Below are 15,287 nucleotides of genomic sequence, written 5' to 3' on the forward strand. Positions count from 1 at the left end.
TCTGCCTTTCTCCGTGGACATTCTGACTAGAGTGTTGTGGGTCCTACCCTCCCTGTTCGCTTCCCTCATGATGTGTTTCTTTCAGTGGCAACTAGGTTTATTTTTATTACATCAGTGACCAGTTGAAGATGAAATTTTTAATGCATGTAGTAACATTTGCATATCATCCTTTTCTGAAGTCTGCTTGGGGACCAGCTTACGTTGGAGGTGAAAGAGGCTTGCTTTATCACTTTGCATTATCTCCTCCTACATAATTGTCATTAAGACAACATGTAGCTATTCAAACACTTTGCTGTTCAATGACAATATGATTCCAAAAATTATGGCATTTACAGTTTGACCCCAATTACAGGAAAATTTACACATGGAAAATACTGGGGGAAAAATACATGAAAACATGAACAGGGGTTTCATGGTAGTTGCTTAACTTAGTTGGGCTTCGCATCATTTACCAATGAGTAGATGTCTTTTATTTTACAGTAAGAAAAGATACCCCCCCCAAAGGTAAGATTTTTCACTAAGCTTACAGTTATTTACTTGCAGTCAAATGGCCCAAAATTATAAACATAATCAAACAACTATCATTTTATTACTAGAGTCCTGGCAACAATATTACCATTTAAAATATGGGAATAAACCAGTAAAATAAGATAAAGTCCTTAAAAGAGTATTTCATGACTGGGGAAAATGTCCATGATACAGTGTCACGTAGCAAAAAAGTAGGATTCAAGATGGAACGTGCATAATGCCAAATTTTGTTTTGCAGGCACGTGTGTGTTCCCACACACACACACGCACACACACACACACACGGAAGATAACTCTCCAAAAAAGTCTCTCATCTACTTCTGGGGGTGGAATTTCGCTAGAGTTCTCTGTATGTGCTTTTCGTATTTTCCAAATCTTCTCCTATGAACGTGAACTGTTTGCACATTCATTAAAATGTAATTAAAACCTGGCAGAGTCTGCAGAAATAATCTGCATGAGAACAGCTCTGCACTTCTAAGTAGGAAATGAGGCTACAGGGTTGGGAGCGCAGAGGAGGGGCTCCTGTGTTAGGAAAATAATGCCGCTCTTCACTGAACAAAACAACCTCCCCGGGGTGCGGCATTCAGAAAGGGTCCTTTCTGCGCTTGGCCACCCTTCTGGGTTAATTCATGGCTGGCTGGGGGCTTCATCCAAAACCCGTGTAACATCAATGGCAGATGCTGACGTGACAGGAAAGGCGTCCGGTCCCTGGGGTTACCCCCGAAACCATCTGTGTGCCTCCCAAGTGGCCACAGAATCCTCTCTCCAACTCTGCAAGCTCGCCACCCTATTTACTGACCCATCTCTGCCTGTCCGGGGGAAGACCCTGAAGGAAGCCTTCCTCAAAATGTTCCACCTAGTAACAGCAAACCGCTGCTCAGACAGCCCACGTCACAAGGGGCAGACCACAGACACACGACAGGCAGCACGACCGTCCTTTCCTCGTCCCGTCCTCTCCCACACTACAGTGCGAGCTCACGCACCCCAGATTTCCCAGCACACGGTCGTGGAGACACCGCCAGTGACGGCCCCCCACGTAAGAGCTCTGCTTTTCCCATGATGTTGGTTTAAGCCAATACTTGTGAAGAATCTGTGTATCAGTGTCCAGATTGAATTACCTTTAAGACTGAAAAACCGGAAGCAGCTTCTCTACAACGTACATGAGGTCCTCACACGAATTTTAGGAGACGCGTGGGCTGGTGATGAAGCCTCTGAGACACTGTGATTCTCACCACATATGCAGGATTTATTTTGGCCTCAACAGTTCCCTTTCCTGTGTCAGGGAGTCTTGAGTGAGGTCATTTGCTCACAGAACATGGCCTCTGGAGTTTGGAAAAGTAAACCCGGTGGCTTTCTCTAGAAGATAAAAAAGCAGGGCCTCACCCACCGAGTGCCGTGGGTCTCCTAAGTCTTCACAGAACAGCACTTTTTGATGCTTCAATTTAAATGAATAACAGAAACATTAAAAAAAAAAAAAGTTTAAAGGGGCACCTGGGCAGCACTTTCAGTCAAGCAATTGCCTTACGTGTGGGTTGTGATCCCGGGGTTCTGGGATTGAGCCCCACATGGGGCTCCCTGCTCAGCAGGGAATCTGCTTCTTCCTCTCCCTCTGCCCCTCTGCCCTGCTCATGCTCGTTCTCGTTCACTCACTCTCTCTCAAATAAGTAAAATCTTAAAAAAATGCTTAAATATTATGAACCTAAGTATCAGATGGGAGTCCAATGACCCTCTTTGTGTCAGCAAATGCAGGAACTCAAGTTTTATCATCAAATGCTCAGCAGCTCACATCTTCATAGCCACAAGACTGGTAAGATTTAAAGTATAAAATACTGATAGCGGGGCGCCTGGGTGGCTCAGTTGGTTAAGCGACTGCCTTCGGCTCAGGTCATGATCCTGGAGTTCCGGGATCGAGTCCCATATCGGGCTCCCTGCTCAGCAGGGAGTCTGCTTCTCCCTCTGACCCTCCTCCCTTTCATGCTCTCTGTCTCTCATTCTCTGTCTCTCAAATAAATAAAATCTTTAAAAATAAATAAATAAATAAATAAAATAAAATACTGATAGTAAGAGTGAGTAGGCTTTGCCAATCTTGGTCCTACTGACATGTGGGACCACCTAAATCCCAGTGGTGGGGCGTCCTGTGCACGGCAGCGTGCTGAGCAGCATCCCTAGCCTCTGCCCACCACATGCCAGTAGCATCCCTCCCCCTGAAAACGGTCTCCAGACAGGGCCGAATGTCCCCTGGGAAGGGGTGAGGACTTGCCTCCGACCGAGAACCCTTAGTTAGGACAGGTACATAGGTCCAGGACCACTCCTCATGACACGGCCAGACAGCCCTCAAATTCCTAAAAGTCGTAGCTCCCTGAGCATCCGCAAGGCCTTTGCTAAGGGACCACAATATGGATTCTGTCTTCATCACATCATGGGCCTCACACAGCTGCACCTCCCGATGTCCTCCCAATTCAAAAAACCAGAGGTTAGGAGAGGCAGAAACAAAATAGGTGTGTTCCTCTAGCTAAGAGTCCGCAGACTGTGGCCTGAGGCCGAATCCCACCTGTTGCTTCCCCTCGACGGACCTGTGAGCTATGACTAGTTTTTACATTTTTAAATGGTTGAAAAGAATCAAAAGAATCCAATTTTGTGACTCATGAAATTGATCTGACATTCAAATTCCAGTGTCCATAAATAAAGTTTTATTGGCACTCCCCCACATCCATTCATTGATGTACAATCGACGACTGTTTTTACACCACAACAGCACAATGGAGTGGCTATTAACAGAGCCCGGCTGGCCCACAAAGCCTCAACTATTTACTCTCTGGCCCTTGACAGAAAATGCCACCCTCGCTCTGGTTTTCTCCGCTCTACCGAAGAGTTTCCTGTGTCTACACTAGACCTGCGTACCTACCTGCCTTGTCGATTCCCGGCTTGAAAGCTGCCTGTTTGCTAACCTGCAGGTGATGCCCCAAAATGTGGATGCTCCTTCAGGCACAAACCAACCACTTGAACAGTGAGAGCAGGGAACACCACTGCCACGGTCTACCATGGTTACCAAAAACGCCCCCAAACACCCAAAGTCATCTCTAAAGCTCAACACCAGTGCTTCACACACAGTAGGAATTCAGTGTGTGCTCAACTCAACTCAATGAGTACTGAAGCAGTACTTAACCCTAAGTACTGAGTTAAGTCCCAATCAAAACTCCGAGGACCGACAGACCTCTCCCATCTTCCCTGACATTCAGAAGATGGTTCAGCTACATTTCAAAAAATACTGACTGATGGAAAGTTGTAGCAGTTCATCAAAATGTTAAACACAGTCACCATACAGCCCATCAATTCTACTCCCTGACATACGCCCAAGAGAAATGGAGACGTGGGTCTGCACAAAAACTCGCACACCAATGTTCAGAACAGCAGTAATATCAATAATGATGATTCACAGTAACTGAAAAGTAAATACAACTCAAATGTCCATCAACTGATGAAGAGATCAACAAAATGTGGTATAGCCATACAACGGAATATTCAGCCATAAAAAAGATTCACAGTGCAAGATGGATGAAATCTTGAAAATATTAAGTTAAAGCCAGTCACAAACTCAATTAACATTTTACAGATTTTTGTCTTTATAAGCAAACTACATTTTCAAATACTTAAGTAAAATATCAAGATTCTTATACATTTACTTTGTTGTTTTTACATACTTGGGTGTTTTTCTTGGGGCGGGGGGCGGGGGGGCAGAGAGAGAATCTTCAGTTAGGCGCCACACCCAGCACCGAGTCTGTTGCAGGGCTCGATCTCACAACCCGGAGATCATGACCTGAGCCAAAAGCAAGAGTCTGACGCTTAACTGACTGAGCCATCCAGATGCCCCTTTACATACTTGGTTTTAAACAAAAATACCTCAATAAGACTCTTACTGAAGTTAAATTTAGGACTATCACTTTAGTTCCAATTGAATAGTAAGAAAAATTCTTAAAATTATGGAAGTTCTGTGGGGGGTTTTTTCCTTAAAAAAAAAAAAAGGACAAAAATGGGAAACAAACTGAGGGTTGATGGAGGAGAGGAGGGTAGAGGGATGGGGTAACTGGGTGATGGGCATTAAGGACGGCATGTGATGTAATGAGCACTGGGTGTTATATTAAGACTGATGAATCACAGACCTATACCTCTGAAACCAGTAATACTTTATATGCTAATTAACTGAATTAAAATTAGCAAACTAAAAAAAAGAAAAAGGCAACCAAATTGATAAAAAAAAAATACAAATACAAAAAGTAAATAATACAGCAAATAGAAAAAGTAAATAATAAAATCAAACCCTAAAATCCCATCTACCAAAACATAGCAACTGTTAGAGAGCTGGTTGTCAGTTTTAGTTTGGTATATGGGCTTCAACTCTTGGCACCTGTTTGATGTGCTCTTCTGGAAACTTTATCATATCCTAGATCTGTAAGTAATAATCTACATGTTGTTCTAATTAAGTTTCAAGGTTAACTTGCAAATCAGTTTGCAGATACACACAGACTGCATTAAGAAACTAATAAAGCACAGGAGCACCTGGCTGGCTCAGTCAGTAGAGCATGCAACTCTTGATCTCAGGGTTTTAAGTTCGAGCCCCATGTTGGGTGTAGAGATTACTTAAAAAAAATAAATAAACTAATAAAGTACAGAATTAAGTTACAGGAGATAAAATCTATACTCATGTGCCTAATCACAATTACTTTTTTTGGCTTAATTTTAATTCACAATGTTGACAAGAAGATTTGGTTTTAGAAGGTGTCATCCTCTCCTGGTAAGACCCAGAAGTTTGTAATAGCTGGTTCAGTACCCAAATTCGTGGAAAGCAATAAAACGTGAATTCATCATTTAGAGTTAACTATATATAGCCCATAATGATTTCCCAGTGCTCTATCTATTACCTTCAATTTCAGCAAGGAGAAAGACCTGCAACTTGAAAAAAGTCATTTTAAAACAGAAGATGTTCAGTTTGGGCAAAATGCACTTCCACTTCTCCAAGGGATATCAGCTCAAGGACAAAGATGGAACAGCAAGTGGGTTGCTTACCTTTATGGTGACTTCATGTGTAGACCTTTGAACCAGTGAGCTCCCCAGCATCCGATCATATAAACTTCAAAGTGTCTGCCAGGAGCTGCCTGTTGAGAAATGAGGAGATAGGAAGAAAAAACTTAAAAATTCCTTGGGAAGTATTCACCTGTGGCCTCTCCCATTTCGTGGTTTTTTTCTTTTTCAAATCGGTAGCATTGTTTCCCTTTTTCATCTCAACTCAAACTTAACACATTTTATTATGTCACAATCTCTGTCTTACACCTGAACACAGACTATGCAGTTTTACCTGCAAAGTGAAAGACGAGAAAGGAGAGCGGCCAGCCCGTATTATCATACGTGTAGAAAGCCCGAAAGGAAAGAGTCTCAAAGTAAATAAAATTAATTTTAGTTCAGTTATTGCTACTGCTATCCTTTAATGATAATCAGTGCCTATCTGAAATGCTTTTGTCTTTGGGGCTGTGTCCTATGCAACCAAGAAACTCAACTGTATACGCCTCTAAGAGAAGAAAACATGCTTTAAAGAAACTTTATAGACCTCACTTGGGCTAATGGTTTTAACAGCCTTGCGTGCATGTCCATGTGTATATACACCCTCATAACACAAAGAAACAACATTAGAATCTTTTTTTTCCCCTTTTGGCTTCCCTAAAATAAAGCAAAAGAAAGGCATTGACTCACTATGGCTCAATTTATCCGTTATTGTCATACATTTCAATTTCACGAGGGTTCTGCCATTTGCACTTCTGAAGAAGCCAGGTTTGTAAGGTCCTAAGCTAACCTTCATATCGAAAACATGTTTCTACTTTTTGGTCAGTATAAACACAATGCAATCAACCCGCATTGACTTAACAGTATTTACCTTCTTCCTCATAAAATTTCCTTGGTTATGAATGAATCCAGCCTCCTACATTTAAATTATCTACTATTGTCTATCAGCTCAAAATCTAAGGAAATTAACTGCCTGCCATTTTCTCTAAATTCTTGTTCAATCATAAGTGATAAAAAGGTGCCAGGGTTAATATAATTCAAATTCACTAGTGAAGCTTATGAGCAAAGGTGTTTCTTATTAGTAAATGCAGAACCTCATGAAATATTTTAAGGAAATTCAAGTAAATTATTCCCAATGAGTCATTGTTTATAGCTACACTGCTCAAAGAAAGGAGGTTAAAAAGATTTTACAGGTAGGTAGGTTCATAGGCCCTTAAGTTTCGTTACAGTACATTTTTAAAAAAACACCATAAGGATATGTAAGATAAAAGTAATAACCAGGGCACTTTTTAAAAAGCTACCATTGAAGAAAAATGAGATTTAAACAAAATTTCCCTACAACTCTTGAACAGTAATTATTCACCAGAGTGAAGCAGGCATAAAGGAATATTGATTTTGCTCATAAAATAAAAATACATCCATAATGAAAAAATTTCTGTAGTACAGATAAAAGAGGACAACAGTCCTTACAGTACCTGAAGCAGAAAGCAAATTACTATTTTCAGGATTGAGTTGTAAATTACCAGAGGGGGAAAAAAAATAGCCTTATGATGAAATCGCTAAATACAATAAAGTACGAAAATATGAGCAGATGTCGCCGCAATAAGCCCCAAATTGCTTGGAAATTAAAACACTAAAACCCATAATGATTCAATAAGTAATTAATACATAAACAGCTCTTATTACAAGCTGTTCAGAAAAATCTTTAGAATCAAATTCTTACTCTTTGGTCCAAAACAGATGGTAACTCACAAATGAGAGTCTTGGAATTGAAGATTATCTTTTATATATGTTGTTAAACTCAGTAAGTGTAATTAACATCATCTGTATGTTATAAACACACAAAAATGGGTAAATATGGGCAGCAACGTTCTTCTGCTCATGCAACATGTCAAAATTAGTTTATTGATGGAAACAATAAATTAAAAATGATAAATCCGATCTTCCAATACCTAATCGTAACTGATTTTCCCATGATCAGTACCCAGATAGAATGACCACCGATGAGCAGTACTGGCAAAAAGGTTCATGTACTGCAAAGTATTGGTGTGAAATGGCAACGATTTTAACAAATGCAGTATATTCTTTATTCTCAAAGGTGATAATGAATATAACAAGGACTTCACCATTTCCTGGTTGCTCCTCAGCTCTAGGCAAGGCACGGTGTAGACCTATCCCAGCAGTGCTTCCACGTGGAGGTACAAGGCCCTCAGAACGCTCGCCATGTTGTGCAAACATCCACTGTCAAGTCCCAAAACATTTCCATCACTCCAAAAGGAAACCATGTACACCCAATTAAGCAGTCGCTGCTCATCCCCTGGCAACTACCAGTCTACTTCCTGTCTCTCTGGATTTGCCTAGTCTGAACATGTCACACCAGTGGAAGCGTGTCTGGCTCCTTTCACTAAGTAAAATGCTTCCAAGGTTCAGCCACGATGAAGTGTGTATCAGCACCTCATTCCTTTTTGTGGCTGAATACTATTCTACTGTGGGGATGAACTACACTTTGTTCGTCCCTCCATCAGATGCTGGGCATCGTCGCTTGCGTTCACCTTCTGCCCATTGTGATTACTGCTGCTACGAAGAATCATGTACAAATACGTGTTAGAGCCCCGGTTTTCCAGCCCTTGGGGCGTACGCTGTTGGAGGGGAACTGCCCTGCATCAGCTTGCCTTGATCCTCCTTTGTGGAAGCCTCATCCTCTCCAGGACTGACAGATGCAAACGGGACAGGCAGAGAGGTCTGCACGGGGAACGGACGTACAGGAGGGAGCCAGGGAACCCGCCAGCCTAAGGCGCCACCTGGCAAACGGCGGACAGCCAGAGCTCTGCACAGCAAGCACCAAGAAGAAGAAGAATGCTCTCTCTCTACTTGGAGCAAAGCAAATTACTCTCCCACTCAGGAGCGCCTCAAAGTCTATCAGGCAACCAGAGAAACCAGACTGGTTTTGTTTTGCCCTTGCCCACCTCCTCACCTCCCCCCAGGTTTAGCACCAAAGCTCTGAGTTTGGGGTTGCTCACAATTCCACTTAGATTTATCAGAGACACTTGAGCTTGACAATGGTTGTCCAGGTACCTTCTCAAATGTAATACTGAATTTTAATATTGATCCATGCATGTGATACCTAATAAAAGCATGGAATTATCATAGTGTGTCCACATTTTAACACAGTGGTTTCAACCAGGGCCGACGGTGCCTTCCACCCCAGGATATAGTAGGCACAGTCTGGAGACATTTTTGGCTGTCACACCTGGAAGAGGGGGTCCAATGGCAACTAGTGAAGAGAGACCAGGAAGGCCGCTGGACATCCTACACCTCACAGGACAGCCTTCCCGCAAGAAAGACTGATCTGCCCCAAAATGTCCATAATGCTAAGGTTGAGAAACTTTATTTTAACAGAACAGATTTTAGACTAAATTCTTCTCTTCGTGACTTCTGATTTTTACTATGAAATATCGGAAGGTGAAGTAACACTTTCTTTCTTTTTTTTTTTTTTTAAGATTTTATTTATTTATTTGAGACAGAGAGAATGAGATACAGAGAGCATGAGAGGGAGGAGGGTCAGAGGGAGAAGCAGACTCCCTGCCGAGCAGGGAGCCCAATGCGGGACTCGATCCCGGGACTCCAGGATCATGACCTGAGCCGAAGCCAGTCGCTTAACCAACTGAGCCACCCAGGCGCCCGTGAAGTAACACTTTCACGCAGGTCTTAGATTCAGAAGGAAGCGTCTAGGGGGTGCTTCCACAGATTGCCATAATGCTTCCTTCGTCATTGCCCAAATTTTCAAAACAAATCGCCTACATGGATCACTAAGTCAAAGGGACAGACACATGTTTTGACTAATCATAAATTAAATGCTTAACATAGAAATATTCTATTAATTCTATTTCTTGATAGACTAGAATCCAATTTGCACCATAAAGTCTTTTTTTTTTTTTTTTTTTAATTGCCTATGGAGAAGCCAGCATGGCGCAGGACTGAGGTCTACTACGGCCAGCCAACACCACCTGCCAGCCAGGGGAGGAAGCCAGCGTGGAAGCAGATCATCCAGCCCCAGTCAAACCGTCGGATGACTGCAGCCCCCGCTGACCTCTTCGCTGCAATTTCAGAGAGGCTCCAGACAGAACCACCCAGCCGAGTCACACCAGCAATCCAATACATGGGGAAGGGCAGGTGGGAAAGATGTGTGGGGGCAGGGTCCCTTCAGCAAGTGCCTCTGCATCACTATCCACAGGCTGGGGACAATCATGTGCAGAGCTGCTGTCAGGAAAACCGAGAACCAAATGAACTGGGAAGCCAAGCAGCCTGAAGTTTGCCAAAGCGTGTTCCTCAGAACAAGGTTTTCTAGGTGGTTGGAGTGCGTTTGGTCTGCATCACCTGAAAAATGGTTCCACCATCCAAGAAAACTAGAAACAATGGGTTTCGTAAAGTCATTAAAAAGCAATAATAGGGGCGCCTGGGTGGCTCAGATCGTTAAGCGTCTGCCTTCGGCTCAGGTCATGATCCCAGGGTCCTGGGATCGAGTCCCGCATCGGGCTCCCGGCTCAGCGGGGAGCCTGCTTCTCCCTCTGACCCTCTCCCCTCTCATGCTGTTTCTCTCTCGCTCGCTCTCTAAAAACTAAATAAAATCTTTAAAAAAAATTAAAAATTAAAAAAAAAAAAGCAATAATAGTATAAAAAAACAATAGTGGTTAACACGAAACTGCACCTATTGTTTGCCCAGCTCTGTTCCACGTGCTTTAAACTCATGTCATCCTTTATTAAATAATGGAAAAAGCCTGCCTACCAGACCCTCATGTTGCGTTTTCACTGCTGTACCCCAGGCCCCACCACCAGCCTCATCACACCAGGTGATCACACACAATACATCATCATTCTGCTCTCAGGATTCGCTCACGGCTCTGAGCCGTAGGCAGCAGGAATTCTGCGAAGCACCTTCTTCACCGAGCTTTACTTCTAGCAGGATCCTCCATGTATGCAGGCATCCCATCGGTGAGGACTCCTCACGGTCAATATGCCGTGGTTTGCCCAGCACTCCCAAAGTCCTCTCTGAAAGGCTTTCCAACAATATGTTGAAATTTAAAAGACAATTTTCTGATTGACTCTGGACACATCAGTCACTAGACATTCCAATTAATTGAGGTTTTGCTGTTGGAAGACTGTGGGTTCTCCAAGAGAAATAATAAACACACTTTTTAGAATTTGGAAGCTTGAAATATAAAGATGACAGTACTTGACTAAAATGAACACAGTGTGCCAAGATGGTAATGACTTATAAAAATAAACGTTACTTTTAATATTATAATAGTATCAAGAAATAGGGCAGTTCTAGATAAGCCTTTATCCATTGGGAATTAATCAGGCCATCATCCTCATTTCTCTTTCTACTCACTGAACTAGGAAAATGGGTACTGCAAAGTGAAAACTCACAATGCATGAATTATTTCCTCATATCTTATCTCTTTTAAAGAAAAAAAAACTCACTTTTGGAATACCCTTAATTTAGGTGGATTAATTCTTGCCACTGTAGTAAATGTGTGCCTTTGTCTGTTTATATGTAAGACCAAAGAGACAACACCGAAGGGACCCCTTCCCTTTTAAAGTTCCGCTTATGACCCAGGAAAAATGTTTTTATACTGTTAGTGATAAAAGATCCTAATTTGGTACGCAAATTCCAAGGGCCTAACCTTTGATGTTCTTTAAATAAGCTTATATGTCGGGGCGCCTGGGTGGCTCAGTCGGTTAAGCGGCTGCCTTCGGCTCAGGTCATGATCCTGGGGTCCTGGGATCGAGCCCCATGTCCGGCTCCCTGCTCAGCGGAGAGCCTGCTTCTCCCTCTCCCTCTGCCTACCACTCTGCCTACTTGTGCTCTCTCTGTCAAATAAATAAAATCTAAAAAATAAATAAATAAATAAATAAGCTTATATGTCATGAACACAGAAATTAAAAAACAAGGAACATCTTAAAACATTTTTCTTTTAAAATCAGTCTGTACGGTGAGGGCACCTGGGTGGTTCAGTCAGTTAAGCGTCTGCCTTCAGCTCAGGTCATGATCCCAGGGTCCTGGGACCGAGCCCTGCATCGGGCTCCCTGCTCAGCGGGGAATCTGCTTCTCCTTCTCCCTCTGCCGCTCTCCCCACTCATTCTTGCTCTTTCTCTCTCTCTCAGATGAATAAAAAAAAGCCTGCACGGTCAAATGACAATATATGTTGTCCGATGTCTACGGAAAACATTTAGTCCGAATGTTTTTGGAATTAACCCTGCAGTATTGTTAGCTGTAGGCGGTAAGCCTGGGTGTGCCATCGAGTCTCCTTTAGGGCACACGAACTAGGCAACGGGTCATTACTGTGCCAACGTGAGAAAGTTTGGAAAAATGGCTAGTAGTGGAGTGTGCCCACTAGGCTGGCAGTCACACGCAGTTACAGCTGACACCCCCTTCACAAGTCATCTTGTGTGTACACTCTGCACACGACCAGGCCCATGTCCAAGAGCTCCCTGTACCACACCATTCTCTATGGTCCAAGCAGACAGCAGGGAGTTACAAACCATGCAAAACTAATAAACACTGATTTTCATGGTGCCCAAACATGGGGCAGGGTTCATTTTACTCTTTGTTCATAAAACGCCAGTCCTTAGATACGGTAACATGTATTACTTAGAGCAAAGCTTCCAAGATTGAGTAAGTTCGGGAAATTCTAGGTTAAAAAAGGTAAAACAGATCCATAAAGCTGAACAAACCCCAAGCAGGATAAACACCAGAGAAAACCCTAATAAGACACAATCAATTTCCTGAAAATCAGCAGTAAAAAGAAACTCATAAAAGCAGCCAGAGAAAAAGCAAAAATTACACCCAGAGGGAAAGGTAACAAAACTCACAAACTTCTTGTCAAAAACGATTAAGCCAGAAGACAATGGAATGAAATTTGAGAGAGCTCAAAGAATATGTCAACTTAAAATTCTACTCTCAGGGGCGCCTGGGTGGCTCAGATGGTTAAGCGTCTGCCTTCAGCTCAGGTCGTGGTCCCGGGGTCCTGGGATCGAGCCCCGCATCGGGCTCCCTGCTCCGCGGGAAGCCTGCTTCTCCCTCTCCCTCTGACCCTCCCACTGCTCATGCTCTATCTCTATGCCTCAAAGGAATAAATAAAATTAAAAACAAAATAAAATTCTACTCTCAGAATAGCTTTCAAAAATGAAGACAAAATAAAGACTCTTTAAGACAAATGCAGAAAGAATTCAATGCCAATACGCCTGTCCTACAAGAAAAATTAATCGAAGTTCCTTAAGGGGAAGAATAATGAGCTCAGATGGACCTCTGGATTTCTGCAAAGGAATGAGGAGCAGCAGAAAGGGTGAACAGGGGGGTAAATATAAAAACATTTTCTTCTCATTTTAAAATTTCTTTTACATCTAATTGACTCCTTAATGCAAAATTAGTAACAGTATTGTGGTTTCTTAAACATATGAAAGTAAAATGTATGACAACAGTAGTACCAAGAAGTAGGAATGGAAGAACAGACCTACACTGTTAGGTCCTTAACACATGATGTGGTAAGAGAAAACAACGCAGACTGTGACAAGTTAAAGACCGTTATTGCCAGCATTAGAAAAACACTAAAAATTGGGGCGCCTGGGTGGCTCAGTCGGTTGAGCATCCGACTCTTGATTTCAGCTCAGGTCACGATCCCAGGATCCTGGGATGGAGCCCTGGGTCAGGCTCCCTGCTCAGTGGGGAACCTGCTTCTTCCTCTCCCTCTGTGCCTCCCCACCCCCAGTCATGGGTGTGCTCGCTCTCTCAAATAAACAAAATCTTAAAAAAAAAAACACTAAACATTAAAACAAAGAGGTATAGCTAATAAATTAAAAGTAGAATCATAAAAAAATTCTTAACTTATACAAACATATGCAGGCAGTTTTGACCCCTGAAGGTCATCCGCCCCCAGGGCAAAAACGCCTGGAGAGACTTGTGGTTGTCACAAGGTGGGGGGGAGGGATGGGGGAGGTGCATCTAATGGGTAGAGGCCAAGGTAACTAAGTGCTCAACGCCCTACAGCACAGAAGACGTCTCCCCTGCGAGAAGGATTAACCGGTCACAAATGTCAACAGAACTGAGACTGGGCAATCCTGATACGAAGGTAAAATGTCAGAAGTCTTCCAAGTCACTCAGGTTGCTGGCTCTTGGTGTGGAGGGACAGCCTCTACGGTAAGCTTCTGATTTTTAACACAAATACAGTCTACAAAGTATAATCTCTTAATTCAGTAATGAGAGGCACACATCAGCTGTTTCCATCATGAAAATTCTTGAGCAGCAAGGCTAACTATGCCCTCAAGCCCCGCCCCACCCCCACGTGAGGAGGAAGTGGATCTTCTATAAAGGCCCTTCACGTCCATTATGTAACACAGCCGCCCTCTTCATTATTCCCATTTTGTAGGTAAAAAGACTGAGTTCTAGAGAGTTTAAGTGAATCTAGACTAGTTTCACAGCTTATACGTGGTAGGATTTTAACCCCAAAGTTCTGGCTTTGATCTGAGGGCTCGTGTCATTTCATATCATACGAAATAATTTACAGTAATTTGGATGGAAGGGAGGTAAGAATTTATTCTGCACAATGGAAATAAATAGGAATTTGCAGCTGGTAACAGAATTTATTGAAGGGAAGTCTTCCAAACACTCTGAATAATTGATTTCATATATGCAACGCGTTATGTGCGATTCATTTGGCTCATCTTTTATACTCTGAGTTGATCTGAAATGGATTTAGCCATTTACACTGTACCAACAAGCTACTGCGTTCAATTCATTTTTGGATTTTCTGTGATACGTTATTTTTTCCAACCGACCCACATCAGGCTTTCCCAGCTAGAGAAAGTCTGACACTGTCAGGTATCTAGACCCCGGGAGCTGGAACGAGAGTGAGCCATCGTGGGCTCTGCATTTTGCTCACTCTCTCTCTCGTTATGCAAAATCCAGACTGATTGGAGTCTTCAACCAACACCGAATATCTTATTTATGGAGATCATTCATTCACAGGCGAGAGATCATTGCTCTCACCAAGAAAGCAGCAGAGTGTGCTGGTCAGTTGAGGAAGTCAAACCGTGGAAAACAAGTTTCCTTTTTGATCCACGGAATTCCGATCCTTAGCAGTAAGCGCCATGCCATTTCTACACACCCCCTCTGCTGCTCGATCGGTCTTTAAGATGTAGCGCTGCCCTTACTCCGTCACTGGTCCCGGATACTTGCGAGGTCACGAGCGGCAGTAATTATTAGAGTAAAGGATTGTAAGATCCAAGTGAAACATGTACAACGTCCCTCAGAAGCGTGCATTCACATCAGGCCCGATTTCACGTGTCTGTAGCTCCCGCATGCGAGCGTTTTCCCATTCGTTAAGATGAACGTCACTACCTCTGTAAGAACTGCAACTCCTCCATCTACTTTCAGACCTTTCTAACGCTCTGACGTGGCTCCTTTGAAACTACTGGAGGGGTGATGCCACTCAGTCAGCCCTGGAAGACTCGAAAGGACACACAGTTTGGCTCTCTTGAGCCCGAGGACCAAACAGTTACGTCTTCTTCTTCTTGGATGTAATGGGGCTGAATCGCAGTGACACCAGCTTTGTCCCTTGTCTGACGGTTGCAAATGGCAGTATGTAGTATTCAGTCCTTGGGGAAACAAACAGTTGAGGCAGTTTGCTTGAAGCACGACCAAG

General features: G+C 43.0%; 1 protein-coding gene across 1 annotated transcript in view; it reads right to left on the minus strand.

Annotated features, from left to right (window-relative positions):
- TBL1X (transducin beta like 1 X-linked) overlaps window positions 1-15,287 on the minus strand; it is a 213,653-nt gene that overhangs the window by 59,407 nt on the left and 138,959 nt on the right. The window contains exon 3 of the mRNA XM_021691209.2: window positions 5,593-5,681. The gene's annotated coding sequence lies outside the window, so the exon portion shown is untranslated. The remainder of the gene's footprint in view (window positions 1-5,592; window positions 5,682-15,287) is intronic.

The sequence above is a fragment of the Neomonachus schauinslandi genome, chromosome X (assembly GCF_002201575.2).
Source record: "Neomonachus schauinslandi chromosome X, ASM220157v2, whole genome shotgun sequence".
NCBI classification, from domain to species: domain Eukaryota; kingdom Metazoa; phylum Chordata; class Mammalia; order Carnivora; family Phocidae; genus Neomonachus; species Neomonachus schauinslandi.